The 12,480-nt window shown below is 45.9% G+C and overlaps 1 long non-coding RNA gene across 1 annotated transcript; it reads right to left on the bottom strand.

Annotated features, from left to right (window-relative positions):
• Positions 1–4,236: 4,236 nt before the first annotated feature.
• Positions 4,237–11,869, bottom strand: LOC137852404 (uncharacterized). The gene is made up of 3 exons (XR_011093809.1): positions 11,188–11,869; positions 7,069–7,107; positions 4,237–4,755 (listed from the first exon to the last, which is right to left on the bottom strand). It is a non-coding gene; the product is annotated as an uncharacterized lncRNA (long non-coding RNA).
• Between the last annotated feature and the right edge of the window lie 611 nt (positions 11,870–12,480).

The following is a 12,480-nucleotide window of genomic DNA, read 5'->3' as shown; positions in this document are numbered from 1 at the left end:
TCGTTTGGTGGCCCAAGTGGCTTTGCCGTCAGCAAGCCGAGCATCTGCTGTGAGCCAGCCCTGGAGCACAGGGCGGTAAGCTGCCTGCCTGTCACAAATTCCTCTATTACTTGAAAATTGTAGCCCTCCTGGTACGGGGATAATCTGCTAAGTATGACCCAAGTGCTGCCAAGACAATGCTGCCTGTTAGGCCCCGGTGTCCAGCGGTGCCACCAGCGCGTGGCGGCTCCTGGGGGGCAACGCGCCCCGCGACAGAGCCACCAGGAACCCGGACGGGTTAAGAATGCAATACACAGCACCAATTTCATAACTCCTCCTTCTCTGGTGAATTAACAGACGTGGTTTTTGTAGTTCACACGTGCTATTGCACAGACAGAATTTTAACCGAATTGTGATTATGATTTTTATTTTTTGCATGGTTTGCCATGACACATCTATGACTTTCCTATATTATTCCTACTTGGTTTTGATGCTTTGGTCACAATTAAAGCAAAGCTTTAATTTATTGCTCTGCTTGTGAGTTTTGACCAGTCACCAGCATTCCCTTGCCGTGCCACATAAATTCACAGCAAAGCAACCTCTGCCCCCACGTCTCTCTCCTAGGCACTTCACTGCCTCCTTTCAGTACCTGGTTGCTCCCATCTCTTCTGACAGCGCCCAAGTTTGGGGCTGCACCTGCACTTCTGCATCCAGAACAGAGCAGGACAGGTCCCAGCCTTGTTTCCTCCTGGCCACTCCACTCCTGAGCATCTCCTCATTAAATCAGGGGGATCTGGTAGAGAGCTGCTGGGCACAAAACTGTCTTCAGCATCATCCAGAGACACCCACGAGGATGCGGCTGCCAGTGTGCCCCACTCTCCTCTGCACATGGATGCTTGTTGCCTGATAGACGTGCCAGGTCACCAAAACGTGTCTTTTCTGGGTTTCGGTAGATGGTCAAAGGAAAACCTGGCTGCTCTCTGGAGTGACAGCTAGCTTGCAGCCTGACACGGATGAATAGCAGGACTGAACAGATTTTTGCCCCAGGCATCCTCTGCTGATGTGTTAAGTTTGGCAGCATCTTTTGGAGAAGAAGTGAATTAATCTTATTGGAGTTGTGTACAAAAGAGACTGGAAGAGGGGAAAAAAAAAAAAAAGAAGAAAAAAAAAAAGATGTGTGAATCCATGTTGATTATTTTGAAGCCATAAACAAGTGGCACCAGAAAAGAATCTGACAACCATATGGACTTTCAGAAGTGTGAAATCTTCTGAAAATGATATGCAATGATGTAAAGGCTGGAATGAATAAAAAGAAGATTTGAGACACGGATGGATGAGACGTACAGGCAGAGGACTGCAATCTGTGATACAGGAGTTAAGATTCTGGGCACATGGAAAGAGTGCTGTAGAGAAAACAGTATGTGAAGCAAAGTAAATCCAAAGCAGTTACACAAAGAATTCCACAAAAGTGATAGGAATAACAGTCAGCCCTATTTCTTATTTCTGGGTCCCAGAAATCTTTAGGGAGCTGCAGCCTCAGGGACTGAGCACCAACTTTTCCATGAAACAGCCATTAGGAGGGGAAAAGCTAATCAGAATGATGGAGAGGAGGGCAATGAGTGTAGGCATGATTTTCTTGAAGATGTCTGTGCAGGGAAAGTGGAAGATGCTGGTCATTTTTATTTCTTTCAATGGTCAGTGCAAGACTCTCATAATCAGTTCCTGTCCCACTCCTCCCCCTACATCTGGGACTCATTTCTAGGGCAACACGCTGGCCTCCTGCCTGCTCCACATCCATGTGCATGAACTGCATTTGTCTGGCCTGCTGTGTGATGTGCCTTTGGGCTTCGTCCTCGTGGACTGGGGGGACACCAAGGCCAGGAAAGGATCTAACTGCTGATCTGCTGTCTTGGGGGAATAAGGGCCATTGGCAGGGGTAATTCCTCGCATTCAGACAAGGGCCACCACGCTGCGTGAGGTCTTACCTGCTAGGGGCAGAGAAGCTTGAGGAGTCCAGACTCTGGGGAGCTAAGTTTAAATGCTGGCATCCCAATCTTCTTAACCCCTTGATTGTTTGACACCTTTCCTCTTCAAGTTATCACAGCACACAATACTATAAGATGCAAATTGCAGCAAAATCTATGCAGGATTGATTTGTAAATGGCTCTGACTTTCATTTGGCAGCTGTCCAGGCCCAAATACTGATTGGTAATGCTCATCGTGGTGTGACTGAAGGGGGAAGGAGGATGAGAGGTGAAAAGCTGAAAGTAGAAAACAAACCGACTGTGCCATCCTAAAGAAGCAGGAAAAAAATGTAGGCTGAATGCTCAGAGAGCAAATGATCTATCATGAGAAAACACAGAGCAAAAGCTGGCTTTCATGGACCAGTAGATAGCTATGATGTACATGAAATGCATCTACTGGCATGGGTTGGATATTGGATCTGACACATCAGCAGGACTTGGTCTGTGACGGTAGGGTGGTTTGGGAAGAGAAAGCTGATACCACTCCTGCATGCCATAACGCACGTTACTGTGGCTCAGCAAAGTAGGGAGATCTTGGTCCAAAGAAACACGAAGATGACCAATATTGGGGAGCCTCCTTCCCATGTCTGAGAGTAAAATGAGGTGTGAACAGAGCACAGAACCTGGGACACATGCAGTCTTAAAATCTAACATTTTGTGTTGCTCCTTCCATTCTGCAATATTCCCATTAAACCACTATTTCTTTAAAAAGCAAATACCCATGCAAAAAGGTTCACGTCTGTCTTAATTTTTTGTTATATCTGCCTTCTAAATCCACTCTTTCTCTCTGTCCCCTTCCCTTTCATTACACCATCGCAACACTCAGCAATCTTTTTTTTTTTTTTGCTTGGTGACATTAGTGCAGCCACCAGTAGATGCAATGTCCCATGCTTCATCCATCCCCTTCCACCACCGATGCTGAGACTGGAACTTGAAGTTAGCCCAGGGAGGGACCATCAGGAAAGTGACACTGATGAGAACATGACGAAATTCATAAGGGAACGTAAGGCTCTTTTGCTACTTACAAAGGAAACTCCTGAGAATCATTTAAGATGCCATAATCTGTATTTTCAGACTGTGGAGTGACAGGCCTAAAGAAAAGCATATCCAGGCCTTCCCCATTTCTTTATTTAATGAGGCACAGGGTTTAGCTGAGGAATTTAGATGATTGACGGATAAGTATTTAGAATTCTTGAGGGTCATAAAGATCAAGGCAAATGGATCAATCCAAAATAATTAATTTTGACACTATGACAACTGCTAGCTTTATTTTTTTCCCTAAACAAACTGAATATCTTTTATTTCTTATTGAAAAACTGAAGTAAAAGTCTTATTTTTGAAGGAACTGCAATATTAAATGTTCTCCTATTTGACAAGAGCATTTACAGACAGATGTAACAGTTCTACCTCTAAAAGAAAAAAGAAAAAAAATAAGTTGAAAAACAGCAATTTCTTAATTTCATGATTCATTCATCAGCTGGTCCTTTGACACTTTTTCTTAATTAATAGAGTTGTTAAGAGACAAAGCAGCAAGAGAGACACATTAAGCGAGGAGAAAAAAACCCGCTGAGAAATAAATGTTTGATATTTAATTACAACAGTCGTGCAGTGAGCATATGTGCTGTGCCACATCTCAAGCAGAATCAGCACATCCTTGTATCCTCAAAGAAGTGACCTTCAGAAAGAGCAATTAGCTTTCTAGCACTTTTTCTTTCCTATTACTAGTAAAGTTTCTGATGAAACAGGATAGTTTAGAGGCTGGGTTTCTTCTTCTAGAACATGTATTTGTTAGACATACAGCCTCAGGGGCTGGGAATATGGCAGTGCTCAGAGACCTAGCTTGGAAGGCATCTTGGGACAAAAGTTCATGGAGAACAACTCCAGTTGCAGTTTAGGCTGTAATACCAGCACCTGTCCCGTAGCTGATGGCACATGCCCTCTGCGTGGCCTCACACAATTCCCTCAGCCATATGGTAGCTTGGTTTCCCCAGAGAAAGAGAGACAGCAGACAGCAAGCCCTCTTGCCTCTTGCAGCATTAACATTCAGGATTAACACCGTGCAAGGCCTATTTTGGCTCCATAACAAGTTTTTCCTGCCACTTTCCCTGTCCCCTCTGCAGAGAGCGGGCCATCTCTGGCAGAGAGACCGCACCATCCCATCCCATCCCATCCCATCCCATCCCATCCCATCCCATCCCATCCCATCCCATCCCATCCCATCCCAACACTGGTGGGTAGGAGGGTCCAACTGCAAACCAACCCTTGTTCCCGTGGGGCCTTCAGGCCTAACTCGGCATTGAGGGGAGAAATGACACTCCTATGACCTTGGTGCCAGAGACTGAATGCTGCCCAAAGCCCCAGGAGGAGGGAGGAAGGCTGGAGAACAGCCAGCAGGCAGCACCAGACCATCACAGCCTCTGCAGAAAGGCAGGGAGGAGAAACTGGTGGCCCAAGGCCAGCTGCTGCCAGGGGACTCAGGTGGATAATTTCTCAGGTGGATAATGAGCTCTTCCCTGAAGACTGAAGAAATCTGCTTTGCCTCCTAGTGAGAAAAGCCCTGGGCTTTATCCTCAGCAGCTAGCTCTCTCTCAAACACAGCAGAGAGATACAGGAGCCGTCCTTCCAGGACACCAGTGGGGCCCTCAGATTCTCCATTGGGAGAGAAGGGACAAAGTGGCCTCGACAGCTGCATCTCCTCGTTAAGGAACCAAATGCCAGGTCCAGGTTTGAGTTGGTGAAGACCTGCTTAGGCCTACGGAGGATGTGTGCAATGGCAGTTTTCTTCATGAAAAACAAACAAACAAACAAAAACTGCTATAAATACAAATGCAAACATTTTTATTTTTATTTGTAGGAAACTGTCATTAGAGAAACAATGTGGTACATCCAGGGAGAATTTGCAGAAAATTTTTCATTTTTCAGCCAAAACAGCCAGACCACATTAAATTGGACACCAGGAGGAGGTGCAACACATCTACCCTGCTGTAAATCAACCCCTTATTTTTTTATATATTGCCCTCTTCTGCACTGACTTTCACAGGCTTCAACTACCAGAGATGTATTTTCATTCAAAAGAGGATGCCACTAAGCCACTAGGTATAGAAACGCTGGACATTGTCATTTTTTAGGAAGGCAGCAAGCCAAAGGCTTTGCCTGCCATCAGCTCACAGTGCTGCAGCACTGGGGTTGACCCTAAAGGGAGAGCAGGAGTCCGGCCTCACAGAGGATGTTTTGGGCTTTCAGGTTGCACCAGGACACCTGGAAAGCATCATCCTGAGCATTTTGCTGCATTCCCACCTTGCTCACCTTGCAGCGTGCTGCTTTTGCTTTACAGGCTGCTGTGGGGCTGGGGAAGGTTATCAGGGCTGGGATTTCCATGAGGAGAGCAGAGTTTTTCTGCTTGCCCCATGGTTTTCAAGGAAAGACAAGAGCCACGCTGGGAAGCATGCAATAAAAGACGAACTTTCATTCATCCCTTCCCAGGGCTCTGTCAGAAATGGTGCTTGCACATGGGAAAGACAAAGGGAGAGGACTTATATCTGCAAAGTCGTCTTCCCTTACCGCTGAAAAATAAGATGAAACTATTCTTCTCTTTGGGTTTCTATGCTTTTTAGTTTCTGCCCTGTTGCAATGTCACAGTCACGAGTGTTATTTACAAAATAGAAACCTAGGTAGAAAAACCATTTGGAAGAGACCTTTCAGCCCATGCTTTCCCCTCTCTCCAGCCCCCCAGCTTTACGCAGCAGCCTCCACGCTGTGTTAAAGCCGTCTCTGCCCGTAACTCACTCCCAGTGCCAGTGCTAGACCTCCCTCTGCGAAGCACATGCACCGGCAGATAATCCAGATCAGTTTACCTCCGTGTACCTGGCAGCACGCTACTGTGCAGTGACCAAATATCAGAAGAGTTAGTGGTTAATTAGGATCAGTTTAATCCCTGCTGACTGCCTGTCTCTGTGTAAAAAGGGCACTAGAGGTTAGAAAGTATTAAGTGCCTTAAATGTGTACTTGCATAATGCGAAAACCGAGTGAAGACCCAGACTTTGTTCTTGGAAGTGCTGATGTGAAATGATTTACTCCTAGAAGCATTTAAACATGCATCTTACCCTATCAAAGCAAGAAAACCCATCTAAAAAATCCTGGGAAGAAATGCCACAAATGTTTGGCCATGGAAAATAATGAACCAGCAGCACAATGGAGACAAGACTCCTACAGAAAAGAGGTCTTAAAGAGTCTGAATATTTCTTTCAACTTCTAAAAATTTAGTTCAGCATATGAAATATAATTTGTATAGCTGGAATAAAGCTTCTTCTAGGCTACAAGTGTGCCTAGATCTCCATTTCATTAGTTTCTATTAATCATAAAAATACAACAGCTAATTATTAGATAACTTTGCATTTACACCCGGTCTATGGCACTCCTCTTGGAGCCCAGGCTGACAGCTTGTATAAAATTATTTAACGAGTGCCTGACAATAAAATGTAGATTTTACTTTGTTGAGATGCTCAGCTATCGTTAAGCATGGAATTCTCTAATGGCGTGTCAAAACACGGAGATCCTTCATGATTTTCTCTTTATTTTACACGTAACTCTTATTTTAAATGAAAAAGGATCCTGAGGCTGATTAAAAGAGCTGAGTTGCTGTTTGAATGGAAACAATAGTAGGATGATTTGTAGAAACAATGCAAACTAATAAAACACCAACAGGCCTACAGGACAGTGGTGAACTCACACACATCTTCACACGCACAGATAGACCATTGCTATTCTTCCCAACTTATTTTATTATTTTTTTTTGCTACTGGTACATTTATATAAGTATTAGGGACATTTATGTAATAACAGGACATTAGCTCCTTTTGAGGTCATCTGTCCTGGTGACTTTTTCCCCATATCCAGCCATAAGCTCCTCGTTGTGACATCACTTTGGCTGCCGTGGCCGTACCTGTGATGTCAACAGGAGGGATTTATGACCTGAGGGCGGCCGTAAGCTGCAAAGAGCAGATCAGCTCACAAAGAATAAAGGTTTTGTTTTGCCCTGCTAGCAGAAGGAGAAGGAAGCACCCACCTGCCCTTCCTCCTCCGCCTGTCCTGGTTGAGCAGAACCCTGTAAAAAAAAAAAAAAAAAAAAAAATTAAATTTAAAAGATTAAAGTTTTACATGGCTGGTGTCAAAGAGCCCCCCTGTTGCTGCCTCCAAAACTCAGTGGGGCTCTGCCAGTGGAGCTGGGCTGTATCAGGCCCTCTGGAGCTTGGGCACACACCTATACTGCTGCTCCTCACTGCTCCCATGGCCACCTGGTCTGTTCAGGCCACAGGAGAAGCAAAACCACAGCTGACAAACTGGCCTGTGCAGATGTGCCCATAAACAGTGTTTTTGCACTTTATCTACTCTGGAAGTTCCCATTTGATCTCATGTCTCTCTTGTCCACTCAGTCCAATCCCTCTTTCTGAAAATCAGGCTTCGTAGGGGAAGCCAGCTCTGCAACTTCATAAACATATTCACTCTTTCGTCTTCTGTTTGGTTCCCTGTCGTTCCAGCCAGATCAGTAGCAGAAATTGCATTGGCAACATGTTTATCTGAGGACCTCTTCCAGTGTCATTTACTTGGCATCATTTATTTGGCATTGCAGGAGTCTGTGATAGTCACTGAGATAAGCATTTGGGAGGGTAGCTGAATTAAAATCAGCTTTTGCCATACTTTATATTCCCTGTCAACAGCCGATGTATTTAAATTGTCAGCTCGTGTAGTCAGCTGGGATAAAAACGTGTTGCTCCCCAGCACTGCCCTTGGCTCACCGGCGTGAGCGTGGATTTCCACCAGGCCCCAGCGCAGGGAACCGGCTCCCTCCCAGCTGCACTTTGAATGCACAGAAAACCAAAAGGGCAACTGCTCGGGGCAGAGGTGGCGTTTCACAGCCTGGCAACTCGGCTCTGAGCACGCTGATGCAGCACCTCTGAGCTACTGCGGACAGCAAAGTGGCTGATCCGTGACAGCAACCACCACAGGTCAGCTGGACACAGAGGAAGGGTCTTATCATATATTGAGAGCCCACAGAGAATAATGGGCTTTACTGCTAAGTTCTTCATATAGCACTGCAGGAAATACATATGCAGCAGGATGCTGAAGAGCTGAGATGATGTCTTTGCAGCTCACGCATTGTTTCGCCCAAACAGAGCTTCTTAAGCCATCTTCCTCATGAGAGGGAGAACTACTCGGATTAAAATAAGGATGTACAAAATCTTTTCTTGCTCCTCAATCAGCTTTTCTTTCTTCTTTTAATTCAAACAGGTTTCCTCAACCTGAAAAGGTGATTGCGTCCTCCTCATTTTGCAGCTCGTTTGAATTCTGTCTACTGAAAGCCAAATAATGAGAATGGTCACCACCAGGCTGACCTGATCTGGGCTCCTCTTCAGTCTGCGTTTCTGCCTGAGGAAACTTGTGTCACTTCATCAGTGTTACGATGTCAGCCTAATTCAGAGAGAACTGTTTGCTTTGCACCAGAGGAAGGCACCATTCTGCCCATTGCAGAACACGAGATGTCAGAAATAACACAACCTAATAAAGTAGATCCCATCACTGGATCCCTGATAGCTCACGCTTCTTAGCTTGCTGCCTAGCTGAGTTTTGGGTTGCTCCCACTCCAGAACTGCTCCTGGGTACAGTTCAGGGCTCTTTTACTCCAGGACTCACCCCAAGAGCCCTCGTGGCAGATCCTGCACCAAGCTGTGGTCCCATACAGTCCTCCAGCACCTCTGGTGCCAGCCATCAGCCCTCACACCCCAAGGGGCACCCTTTGGGCATCTCACAGGGCAGGAAGCATCATCAGTCCTCAATGTCATGCTGTAAAATCACTCTGATATTCCACTCACAGCATCGGAAATACAGGAAAAAGAACCCACGCTTCATTCCATTGAGCTTCTCCTTTGAAGAAGAACCTGTACAAAACCCATCCTTTGAAGAGTCAGGTATTTTCTTCATGCCCCAGCAGGGAAGCAGTGCAGGAGGCAGAGGCAGCGGTGGTTTTTACGTGACCCGTGGATAGCAGCAGGCAAATTCACTTGAACTGGCTCCGCTAGGTGTTCTGTGGCTCTGCAGGTAACCGCCTCCCAAAAGAACAAGCTCTGTGTTTTGAAATGATGATGCAAATTTTCTTATCCTGAAATTCAGCAGAAACTTCCTCCTAATTGGGCAAACGTGTCGGTGTCTCGCAGCGAGAGCTCTCTGGTGCAGCTGAGATGTAAGCGGGAGGCAAGCTGGTTTGGATTCAGCTTAATTTCCCCAGGGAAATATATTTTAAAGTACAACAATTCTGCTGATACGAGGATTGTGGTGGAGTGAAAGGAAGATCGCTGGACACCAACCTGATGCAAGAAAACAAGCAAGAGGTTTCTGAAGAGGAACACCTGCTCCACACAGCCTTTGTTTGGGATAAATCCCGCTCACAATGGCTGTGTAAGGTCAGTGCAGCAGGAGCCCAAGCAGAACTGCTGCCCGTCTCCCCTAAGCAGCCACACCAGACCAAGGCTTGGTTTTATTAGAGCACAAATAATGCAAATGAACTGTGTTTTCCACATCTGGTGATCAACCTCTTCCCGCAAGGAGCCCCAGATCCCACAGCCCTCCAGCAGCTCCATCCACAGGAGCATTGGGTGCCCCTATGGCAGCAGCACTCCCACCCTGCAGGTTCAGGCAGGATATTGTCCCTTGCCAAAAGTGACTGCCACCAACCTCTCCTCCTCAGTGATCTCGACCATTTCGGGGGTCTGCTCAGACATCAGGAGGTTCTTGGCTTGTTTCCTTCCCAAAGAGCAGCTATTTTCCCTGTTCAGCTTGAAGACAAGAGGTTGGGCTCCCTCTGAAGCCCTCTGAGCTCCTGTAGGTGCCCTGAGGAGCTCCGTGGAGGAACAGCACCACACACTCCAGCCTCCTACCCCACACCACCACAGCGTGTCTTCTCCAGACATCCCCAGCCTGTGCCTTTCCTCACGTCCCTCACAAGCAGCCTAAGCTATCTTCAAGCAGCATCTCCCAAAACACAGCTTCTATATATGCCCCTTTCTATCTTTGAAGAGTTATCTTGGTTACTAATCGATTATTTTTTTTAATTAAAATAAAAATTCATCCCCTGGGTTGTGCCCCCAACCCACCCTCACTTGAATAGCTCAGTGTCTGGCTCCCCAGGACTGGTTTCACCCCTGTGTGGTGCCAGCTTCTCCTCATACACCCAGTTCTAGGCTTCGGACCCCAGTTTGGGGAAGAGGAACTTAAAACAGGCTGCTAAACTGAAGGGGCATGAGATTTTTGGATCTATCCTCAATCATAGTAAATGTTCATATTCTCCCTCTCCCCACATTTTATCACTTGTTTTTTAGCCACAGCTAGTTTAATTGACTCATCCTTTCTTACTTTAATGCCTTTTATCCCTTTAATCACCTCCTAATGGGTTTTCTTCTTTTTTTTATTCATTATATTTAAAGAACATTTGTTATTCCCCACAGCTTCTTTGAACAACATTGATTCATTTTGAGTTTTCTCAAGTCCTCTCTCCTTGCCTACAAACACTGCTTTTGCTGACAAGGTTCCTCCACAGATTTCCTTTCCTAAATCAGGTGGAGGGAAACACACACCCCAAGCTGTAGGTCTCCTCTTTGGTGAGCCAGAATGTTTTTTTTCTGCTTTCCACAGAAACTTCGTTGTCTTACATCCTATTTTAATAGGTCCAACTTTCAGTTGCATGTTCCTTAGACACACCGCATCTGAACAGCAACATTGGCTTCATTTTTTCCATGCAGGAACTGAATGTTAATTTTTGACAGCTGTATCTAAAGTATTCAGGGGCTCACAGTCCTTCTTCCAAACCTTAATAAGTCCACAGGAGAGTATCAGGTAGGGCACAGAGGAAATCTTTCAAAGGTTCTAGGACCTCTGGGAACACCGCATCAAATCCAGCTGTACAATCCTCACCAGTGACCAGAAACATTTTTTGTAATGACAGCGCCAAGCCCATCAAGAAATCATTTGGCATCCTCAGCTTAATTCCCTTTGAATACGTCTCCAGTCCAGTGGCACCATTAACAACAGCTTCAGCAGAGAGGTCCTTATTCAGCAAAACTCTTAAGCCCAAGCACAATTTTCAGCATGAGAATACTGCCATTGAAATCAATGGCAAAACCTATGTACATGCCTGTCACGCTACACAAGGACTAACCAAACTCTTGCCCTTCTTCTGTCCTAAGAGGTTTAAATCCCGGGACCCTGAGGCAGCCCCTGGTATCAGTGTCTATTCTGTCACCTTGTAAAGCAGCAGAAAAAGTGGAGCAATACAAGCACAGACAGAGGAGATCACGCTTTCATTCTCATTTGGGCCCTAATTAATTCAGCCGCTGCTCCTCTACTGCTATCGATGAAATGGTAGCACCTAAATGCTATTACTTGATTGCAATGACCTTTTCCCCTGTCTTTTCTCTCCTGGTTGCAACAGGACTGTACAATGTAAGATAACCAAGCACCTGTATAATGTCAAACCCCATGAGGATCATCAAGCTGCAGTTTTACAAACACCTTTAGGCTGCAACCTTGCGTGCCTCGGAGAAGGCTGTGAGGCTGAAACTGTGGATGTGACAGGCAGGGTTTGATCCTGTCACACGAGGAAAGCCACACGTAGCTGAACCTGTGCTTAAAGTGGACTCCACCACAGCTCTTCTGCTCCTGGTTCATTCAGAGCGACCCCCTTCCATCTCTCCATCTCCAGCAAAGTGCACTGCGCTGCTTTGCTGTTTCTTTCCTCCCGGAAATTAAAGAGTGAATGAAAATCTTCCTGTTTGGGATGGTATAAAAAAAATAATGGCAAATAAAGACATTTTAATTGCATGGGATTTCTGGAAAGAAAAAAAAAAAGTTTCAAAGTGGGGGAAAAAAAAAGTAGGTATGTGCCTGGTACACAGAGAGCCCTTTCTCTTCCCCTTTGTGGCAGAGGAATCAATGGAATTCATATAAAAGCAGGAGGGGGGTGGGAAGAGAGAGAGATAGGAGATTCCTTGCTTGGTACCAGCAGGTCACAAGTCTCATGAGGCTTGAGCAGGGCTTGGAAAGGAGCTGCTGGCTCTATCTCCGTGTGTACCTTTTTGTTCCTTGCCTTGGATTTGCTGGTCCGTGGCATGCTGCTTTGCCTGGCTCTCTATAGAGCTTGTAGCCTACAGGAATTTGGACAGAGTGGTACAGACATCGCCGACAGAGACTCTGGTCACTGAGTATCCCTTTAAAGGCAGTCTCATGACCCAGTCCTTACTCCACTACCTATTAAAGAAGGAGACAAGACGTACATAGGCAGCTTCCATTCAGACACCCAGAAGGACACAGAAAGGCAAGACAATTTAACAGAGCTAACTGTGAGTAAACGCGAGGCATTAGAGGCGCTCTCTAGAGCAAAGGGCATGGAGAAAGATTTGGAGGAAATCCTCAAGTGAAAGAAGGCGCA

This window comes from Anas acuta, chromosome 1, assembly GCF_963932015.1.
Source record: "Anas acuta chromosome 1, bAnaAcu1.1, whole genome shotgun sequence".
Taxonomy (NCBI): Eukaryota; Metazoa; Chordata; class Aves; order Anseriformes; family Anatidae; genus Anas; species Anas acuta.
The sequence above is the reverse complement of the archived record's forward strand: the minus strand, read 5'-3'. Positions and strand labels throughout refer to the sequence as shown.